Source organism: Mus caroli, chromosome 8 (assembly GCF_900094665.2).
Source record: "Mus caroli chromosome 8, CAROLI_EIJ_v1.1, whole genome shotgun sequence".
Classification (NCBI taxonomy): Eukaryota; Metazoa; Chordata; class Mammalia; order Rodentia; family Muridae; genus Mus; species Mus caroli.
The window spans coordinates 114,152,095-114,161,856 of record NC_034577.1 but is presented as its reverse complement, the minus strand read 5'-3'; the positions used below and the strand labels follow the sequence as shown (position 1 = coordinate 114,161,856).

The 9,762-nt window shown below is 43.3% G+C and overlaps 1 protein-coding gene across 2 annotated transcripts in view; it reads left to right on the top strand.

The window, feature by feature from the left end:
• Positions 1-9,762, top strand: part of Ankrd11 (ankyrin repeat domain 11) — a 150,327-nt gene that overhangs the window by 31,242 nt on the left and 109,323 nt on the right. The window lies entirely within an intron of this gene.

Below are 9,762 nucleotides of genomic sequence, written 5' to 3'. Positions count from 1 at the left end.
CTCTTTTTTTTTTTTTTTTTTTGGTTTTTCGAGACAGGGTTTCACTCTGTAGACCAGGCAGGCTGGCCTCGAACTCAGAAATCCGCCTGCCTCTGCCTCCCGAGTGCTGGGATTAAAGGCGTGCGCCACCACGCCCGGCCAGTAAGAGCACTCTTAACCACTGGAATCGTCTCTCCAGCCTGAAGTAGGCCCCCTAAGATTGAGTCTTAGGACCCTTGACTAGTGTGTATCTTTTCATTGACTTTTCAGTCCTGAAGTCAGAAGACAGCTTGTGGGAATTGATTCTCTCCTAGCATGTGTGTTAGGGTCATTGTCTTGGAGTCACACATCCTTACCAGCTATCTTGCTGGTACTTTAAACTTTTCATGTTGTCACTTACTCCCCCAACCCCCTACCCCTTCTAACCATGTAGTTTAGGTTGGTCTTGAACTCCAGGTCCTTGTATCTCTGCATCATGAATGCTGTAGGGACAGAGGTCCACTGCTCCTTTGCCTGGCCTTCACTTGATCGCTATGTAGATATAAAGGACTATCAATTTACCTTCCCTTTGTAATTTGAGTACCTTTTATTTCCCATCTTTTGGTATGAATGTGTTGCTCAAAACCTGGTGCAGTTCTTTGCAGTCATGGCTGTGGATATCTGAGGCTTTGTTTTTTGTTTTTTTGTTTCGAGACAGGGTTTCTCTGTGTAGCCCTGGCTGTCCTGGAACTCACTCTGTAGACCAGACTGTTCCCAAACTCAGAAATCCACCTGCCTCTGCCTCCCAGAAGTATTCTTAACTACTGAGCCTCTTCAAAGTTCCTTGGAGGTAGAACCTTAAACTGCCTGTACTTCCCAGGTGATGGGATTACAGAGGTGTGACACCACGCAGAGTTTGAAAACCCAGGTGGGCCTATTGTGACTCTTGCCTTTAATCCCAGCACTTTGGAAGTAGAGGCCTGTGGATCTCTGTAGCCAGCATTTGCTACTTTGTGGGTCCTTCTTCTTCCACTCTTACTCACTTTTTTTGACCCTTTCAACCTCCTCCTCCTAGTGCTCGTTAGTTTATTACTAGACTACTTCCTGCTGATGGGGGCAAGTTTGATCTTTGCCGTCAGGATATCTTATTCTTTTCTTCTTCTTTGCACAAGACTACTTAACATACTGAGACCAACAGCAACAACCAGCAGCCCACCTGAGCTGGGACCCTAGCATTTACCCCTGAGAAGTCCCCAGAATTCCAAATATCACACAATTGCAGAACTATCTGCTAGAGCGTGAGGCAAATCACACTCCTCTGCTTGGGATAATCTGAAGCAGTCCCATATCCCACACCTGAGTTTAAGTGACAACATTACCATACTATTTATGTTTTTAAAAAAGAAACCAAAATTCTCATAGATGTCAGTGAGTTGTGGGCTGAATTGTGATACTCTGCCTCCAGACTAAGGAAGAGTCACTAAATAATGATACATCGCTGGCTAGCATGTTCCAGCCTTGCTGGTAATGTAGCATGGCTCCTCCTTGGAAATTGAGTAGAATACTATTCCTCTGCGTCCTCACGAGCAGCAGGGCATTTGGAAATCTGGAGCTTCAGGGCTTCCTTCTGATCTCATTTTACTGGTTCAAGTCAGCTCAGCTTTTATTAAGAGGTGTGAAATGCACTCTTTTCTTGTACCTCACATGGAGGAGTAGCAGTCATATTGCAGGATAGGTGGACAGGAGTTTGTACCATGGCTTTAGTCTCATTCATACAGCCACACATAACTTAAATGTTGCCTTTGTTATAAGGGACAGTGTACTAACCTCTATATATCTTAGTTTCTTGAACAGTATATAGTATCATAAAAGCCTTGGGTGAGCCGGGCGTGGTGGCGCACGCCTTTAATCCCAGGCAGAGGCAGGTGGATCTCTGAGTTCGAGGCCAGCCTGGTCTACAAAGTGAGTTCCAGGACAGCCAGGGCTACACTGAGAAACCCTGTCTCGAAAAACCAAAAAAAAAAAAAAAACCTTGGGTGAGTAACCATCTGTTGGTCTGATAGACAGCCAGTGAAGCTTAGTCCCTAGTATTGAGGTCCTTGCCCAGTTTTTGAGACTGGGACTTAGTGAGTGAGTACCCAAGGCTGGCTGGGAGGACTGACCTAAGGCACGAGTCACCAAGCAAGGGCACTTCAGTTTTAAATTAGCTACATTAGTCTTAAAACATTCAAATACTAAACTTGCTGGTCCACATACTGCTCACCTAGCATACATGAGTCCTAGGTTCAGTTCTTTAGCATAAACTAGGTGTAGTGTTGGTACACACTTGCCATCTCAACACTCACTCATCATTGTCCTTGACTTCATACTGTCAGATACAAACAATGAACAAACAGAAAGCCAAGACACATAAAGCAAAGGTCCTCTGAAACATGGATGGACTTTTTTTTTTTTTTTTGCCTCCCCTCCCCTCCCTTCCCCTCCCCTGCCCCCCCCTTCCCCCTTCTGTCCGCCATCATCTCTAAAATGGCAATAGATAGCTTGCAGTTAATTTTCTAAAAGCCTGGTACAGCTTCTTAGTTGACTTTGACTTGACTTTTTATTTTTATGTTTTAAAGGCAAGGTCTTATTTTGTAGCACCCTATTTATGGTCTGGAACTCATGTACAGCCTAGGCTAGCCTGGAATCTCTGGTCTTGCTTCAACCTCCTAGTTGCTGAGATTAGAAAGAAGTGCCACAACCTGGCTCCTGATGCATCTTTCCTTTATCCCTCTGAAGTTACACCAATGTATTGTGTACTTATTCTCTTGGCCCCTTTGCGATTGCCATGTTGGTATTGGAACAGTGAGTAGTGAGATTGAAGATCTAATGTGATGGATCTGAGTACTGTGCTCACAGGACATTAGAAGAGGGATTTTTTTTTTCTTTCAGTGGTGTAGTACTAGCAAAGCAGGTTTTGTCTACAGGTTAGGGCAGAAGTCCCCTGTGGTTGGAAGGGCCCAGGAGGTGTGTCGGACTAGTCACAGAACCACTATCTTGTCATTAACAAATGTTTGCTGATTTATATTCTATATCATGTGGTGTTTTGTGTTGAAAAGAGAGAATTTATAGTTTGATTTATCATTTATTGATACACCTTTTAGGGTTTTGTTTCACCACTTTTTGTTAGCTTTACCCTTCCCTTTAATATGGCTTCCTATTCACTCTCAAGTGTTCTACAAAAAGCCAGAGTGAGTAGTTGAGGCTTTGTTTGCAGCCCTTCAGCTCTGTTCTTGTTGCAGAAAATGAGCACAGATCTGCTAAATGAGCCTGATACCTGTCAGTCAAGTTTTGTTAACACTGAAATCACAGTTTTGGAGCTGGGGATATATATGTCTTGGTAGTTAAGAGTGTGGTTGCCTATAATGTAAAAACCCTGGGTTTGATTTTCAACTCCACATAAACTGGGTGTGGTGTGCACCTTGGAATGTAGAGGCAGGAGGATCAGAATTCCAAGGGTTACATTCTGAGTTTGAGGCAGGCATGGACTACAGGAGACACTGTCTCAAAAGAAATCAATGTAATTTTTTTTTTTAAAGACTTATTTATTTTTTATATGTAAGTACACTGTAGCTGTCCTCAGATACTCCAGAAGAGGGCATCAGATTTCGTTACGGATGGTTGTGAGCCACCATGTGGTTGCTGGGATTTGAACTCTGGACCTTCAGAAGAGCAGGCGGCGCTCTTAACCACTGAGCCATCTCACCAGCCCCTTCAATGTAATTTTTATCTGTCACAAATTGTTCTCTTTTTAATTAATAAAAAAATTTTTTTAATCTACCTGGTGTTTTGCTCGAATGTGTGTCTGTGTACCACATGCATGCTTGGTGCCCCTAGAAGCCAGAGAGCCAGAGAGCGTGTGGAGGTAGAGTTACAGACAGTTGAGCTGCCATGAGGCTGCAGGGAGTTGAATCCAGGTCCTCTGGAAGAGCATCGTGCTCGCGCTCGCATCACAAAAACATTTTGTTTCAGTTAACATACAGATGTAAAATCTTCTAGATAATAGACTGTTATTTTATTTTTTAAAATATATTTGGCCTTAGGGCCCCAAATAAGATCTCAGACTCTTGTCATGTTGGTGAAATGGAATGGCTTGGGCTTGCTGAGGGTTTGTCCCTGACACTTTCTGGTAGCTTTTTGACAATGGTGACTTGACTTCTTTCTTGTTTTTGGAGTGAGGTCTCACTGAGTGTCATGGCTGTCCTAGAGCGCCTGTATATAACCAAGGCTAGCCTTAAGATGTGTGATTTTTTTTTTCTTTCTTTTCTTTTTTTCTTTCTTGACTGCCTCTTGAGCGTCTTCTACCACACTGTGTGCCACAACTGGTGCTCTTCTTTCTAATGTTTAATTTGGGATATAGTTTTTTTCACATTATGTTATTTGTCCACTTTATATTCACATTTTGTAGTGTAGGGTCTGACTCTGATCAGGTCCTGGCTCCTACTGTCGTCTTCTTCTCAAGCATAGTCGGTGTAGACGGATTCTTCCTGAAAGTTGTGTTGCTTCTGAGACGGGCTCGCTCTTTCCTTGGCTTGTAAACAGAATCGCGCCCGACTAGGGAGCATCTCCCTGTGGAGTTTTGATCTGTACAGAAGGAAGCTGGCTTTTCTTACATGGAAAGCTGTGGGAGCAGGAACGACAGTAGTAATTGTCTTGATGTGTATTAAAATCAGCCCAAAGTCTCTTCCACATAAAATCGTTGGTCTTAGAATTACTAAGTATGCTGAGATGAAGTATTCATAATTGAGCCAGTGAACTTGTAAAATATTGCTGTGACAACCAGAAGTGTAATTACCTATGTGCTGGGCAGGCCTGTTGCTCTGTACTCCATGAGTGCATCACCCATGATTGAGGAGGAAAGTTAATAAGGGTAATAAGAGACTCTAGACTTAGTCTCGCAGTGGAACATAAGGGCAATGAGGCTCAGATGAGAGCCCTAGACTCTAAACTTAGTGTCGTAGTGGAACTGGCTATAGGAATCAAGCTAACGTGGGCATCTGGAACGGGGATTGATTGCAGGCATGTTTTATCATACAGCTTTATTGTTTTATTTGAGGCTTGCACATGAAAGTTGCAGAGACTGGCCTTGGCCTTTGTTCTTCTTACTGAGCCTCTTGAGTAGATGGGATCACAAGTAGACTCTGCCTGATACTTAGACTTGAAAGACAAGGGCAGCCTCCCCTGCTCCACCCTGTAGCTTGGGCTCTCCTGGAACTCCTTCTGTTGACCAGGATGCTCTCTGGAACTCAGAGATCTGCCTGCCTTTGCCTGATTGCTGTGATTAGAAGTGTGTGTCACTACCACCTGGCAAAGGGACTGGACTCTGCAGAGGCCAGAAATCGAATCTGGGTCTCCTTATTGTGGGCAAGAATTCAATCACTGAGCCACCTATGTCATTTGTGCTAGTTACTCCTAAAAAAGGATTGCCTGTCAGTGTCTGGAGGACTATATCACAAGCCACGTCAGTGTTTTTGTAATCACTTACTTGGTTAAATAGTTTTCTCAAAGTGTAGTTTTATGCTTCTAGAATTTGTATGAACAGTTTTAGTCCAAGATGGTGTGTGCATTTCACCAGTTAATTTACTCTAAGCCCTGACTTGAAGCAGTTAGGTCACCTATAACCGCATGGTTCAGATAATCTATAACCGCATGGCTCAGATAATAGCCAATGCAGCCTGGGACACAGTGGCAGCGACAGGGACTGACTCCATGGTTAGTGCTCTGCATTCCCTTTTGCACGTCCAGATTTCAGCCTACTTTCATTTTCCTTCTGCCTGAGGGCTTCCTTTAAAGTCTTTTTAAATAATATTTTTATTACACTTATTTATTTTTGTGCATGTCTCTTAGTATGAATGCTTTCGGATAGGATTTTGTGATGACCTTTGTGTAGAGGTCAGAGGACAACTTGATCCTCCAGTGTGGTCCTGGCTTGCAGCAACCTTTATCTGGTTAGCCATCTTGTAGACATCCCCCCTCCCCCCAAGTATGTTTCAAGTACATTCCAGTGATAAATGCCTTTAGCTTTTGTTTCAGAACATGTTTGTTTTTCTTTGCTTGAAAAAAGCCCACGCGTGTGTGTTAGGTGTATGTGTGCATATTGTGGGCATATGATGTGGTTACAGGCCTTCCTCTCTACCTTATTTTTTTGAGACAAGGCCTGTAATTGAATCTGGGGCTCACCACTGAGCCAGACTAGGATCTGGCTAGCAAGTTCCTGGGATTCTCTGGGTTTTGCTCCTTCAGCTGCACCTGGCTTTTTAATGAGTAGGCTGAGTTCAGAAATCCATGCCTGCATGGAAAGTACTTGTTACTGACTGAGCCATTTCTCTAGTTCTGCTTTTTTATTTTAAATTAAAATGTGCTTCTAGCCGGGCGTGGTGGCGCACGCCTTTGATCCCAGCACTCAGGAGGCAGAAGCAGGCGGATTTCTGAGTTCGAGGCCAGCCTGGGCTACAGAGTGAGTTCCAGGACAGCCAGGGCTACACAGAGAAACCCTGTCTCGGAAAAAAAAAAAAAAACCAAAAAAACAAAAAACCCAAATGTGCTTCTTCTTATTAGTGTTTGTATGTGCACTTGAATTTGTGAAGGTCTGGGCCGTTGTTTCTCTACTCCTCCCTCCCATGTGTGGACTCTGGACTCCTGGCCCACAGCAGCCACTTTCGCCGGCAGAACTGTCCTGTTCTCATTCCTCATGTATGTGTGAGTGCAGGTTTGCTTGCTGCCATGGGACACATGCGTGGAGGTCAGAGGACAGCTGTCAGCTCTTAGGTTGGTTCTTTACTTCTACCATGTAAAACGAGTCTCATTATTTCTATGGATGGGCTGGGTGAGCTGCCAGACTTCTGCTGATACCTTGTGCCACCACCCATGTCAGAGTGGGTCTGACGGGATCACAGAAGGGAGGCAGAACACCGGAGTTCGCGTTACCTACCCACCAGCTTGCTGGCCTCCTTCCTTTTTGAATGAAAGCTTTAATTGAAAGTGTCCCATCACGACAAATAAATTCATTTCTCCTGATTAGGTCAGTTCTCCTGTCTTTGTCTTGAGGCTCCCCCACGCCGCAGTAGTATAGGAGATGACTCCTCTGTAGGAGGAATGATTATCACTCCTCCACCCCCACCCGCTTCCGGTTTTCCCTCTGATGAATAGGCCTAGGGCCCCGCCGGGCAAGTGCTCTTACTATTGGGTACATCTTTTGTGTTTTTTCAGATTTTCATTGTAAGGCAAGGTTTCATCAGTGAGTTGTCTAGACTGGCCTTGAACTCCCCTCTTCCTCCTCCTCCTCCTCCTCCTCCTCCTCCTCCTTGTTACTTTAGAAAAAAACTTTCTCTCGTAAGCATTACTGTCTTCTTCCCTTGCCATTCACTGGCAAGGTGCCCCTCTTGGACAGAGTAGTATATAAAACCATCTTCCAGCCAGGCAGCGGTGGTGCACGCCTTTAATCCCAGCACTCGGAATGCAGAGACAGGTGGATTTCTGAATTCCAGAACAGCCAGGGCTATACAGAGAAATCTTGTCTTGAACCACGCATCCCCCCCTACCAAAACAAAAACAAAAAACAACAACAACAAAACCATCTTTCAGGCTCCTGGTGCCTCCCGGGGAATAGCTCATCTTGAAGTGGAGTCTTGTTGCATATTGGCTCACACGGCCCATCTGGCTCCTGTTTTGTGTGCTTATGTTAACCACAATTTCCTGATGTCTCTATGGTTATTTTTTAGTGACTTTTACATAGATATACTTCAGATAATAAGAACAAGTGGTATGATCAGCCTTAGACAGTTGCTTTAGCTATGTGATGAATACTAGTGACTGAGAACATTACATCATACCACAGATTTTTTTTTTTTTTAACCCTTTACATCTCCTCTGCTCCAGGCAACCTGCTCTATGTTCTTTTGCAGGGTAATTTGACTGTGTCATACTTTCCTATAACTAGAGTTATGCAAGTTATAGTCTCTTGCGTCTGACATTGTTTTTGTGGAGTAATTGAAAATAATTCATGTGCCTGGTGAGATGGTTAAGAGTATTTGATTCTTCTAGAAGACTCAAGATTGGTTCCCAGCATACACATGTAGTTCACAACCATCTGCATGTAGTTCACAACCATCTGCATGTAACTCTGGTCCCGAGGATCTGAACTCCTGGCCTTTGAGGACACTTTTTACATGAGCACATGCCCACATGCAGACACCATACTTACACACAATTTGAAATGAAAATAAATATTAAAAGCAAACTGAAATGTGATCAGTTTATTTTTAACAAAATTCATGACTTTGCTCTCTGTATATTGCTGCTATACCCCAAGCCTATTATTATCATCATTATAATTAATATTAACTTTTAATGTGAATGTGCGTGCATGCATATTTTTGTGTAGCCCAGCCTGGCCTGGGGTTTATAATGATCCGGCCTCTCTCTCTCTGAGTGCTGGGATTACACACACTTGTCCTAGTATGCATTTAGTGAGACAAGGTCATCTCTTTATATTCTCCCCTTGCTCTGTATTAGGGGGTTCTCATTATTGTGATGCCTGTGTGAAAGTGTGTTTGCTTGGATGTTAAAATGTAATTCTTATTTGAGTGGGAATAGAAACACACCATACCTACTGTTTTCCCCAGTCAGCGTGTCAGTACATTTGTATGCAGGGGCTTATCTTTTCTTCTAACACTCCTTCCTCAGTTGTGTTTCTAACCCTATTTTGAGTAGCTAGATATTCAGTTGGGATCTGATAAAGGATATACAAGTTTCCTGGATAGCATTAGGAACAAAATTAATTTTTTAAAAAATATTTTGTGTTTTGCTGTGTGCTTTGTGAACTTCACCATGGTTAATCGGGATTTTTAATTGAGGCTGTGAGGGTTAGGAGTAATAGCTTTTACCTGCTAAGCCGTCGCTGGATCTTTTTTCTTGATACAGGGTGCTACTTGGGTTGATTCTTCTGTATTTCCCCCTGTACTGGAGTTTCAGGCATAGGCAAGCCCATGCCTTTGGGGTTTCATTCCCTGCCCCATTCCTGTTGTTTTAATTCTGGCCTATGACTTCTATGCCTTTGGTACTTAAGACTACAAGCAGACTTATGTTAGCAATACTGGGGAGTGTGAATGGTTACCAAACTCAGTGCTTTCTGTCTGACTTTAACTTTTTTGATGCAGTTTGTCTCTTTTACCTTTTTGTGGTTTTAGGGCAGTTGGTCATTATTGTAGAATTGAGCCTGCTTTGGAATTTTCTGGTACTTCTTGAGGACAGTGATATTTTGGTATAGTTTAAAGATTGTAATTTCCCCCTCTTGTTAACTTGTTATCTAAAGGATATCCAAGATGATGATATTTTTATTAATGTGATCACATTGCATCAAGTCCTGACTGTCTCTGAAAGCATGTGAGTGGTCATTCTGGGCACCTTTGTTCATTCTGCCTGCTCTAGGAATAGAGGAAGCTCTTGTGAGAAAGACAGAAAGGTACTTGGGGTGATTTGTGATCCTGTCAACAAAGTAAGGTGGTGGCAGCCAGCCTGGCATGGTGGTGCAAGGTTATAATTTCAGTGCTCAGGAAAATCAGGAGATTGAGAACATTCTTAGTTCTTCTCTTGAATTCTAGACCAGCCCTTGCTACCACGTTAAGACCCATCCTCAGCCCTTAGGTGGCAGTATCTTATTTAATGTTGTTTATCAGAAATCAGGGATTAAAACATTGAATAAAAATACTGTAATGGGAGCCGGGCGTGGTGGCGCACACCTTTAATCCCAGCACTCGGGAGGCA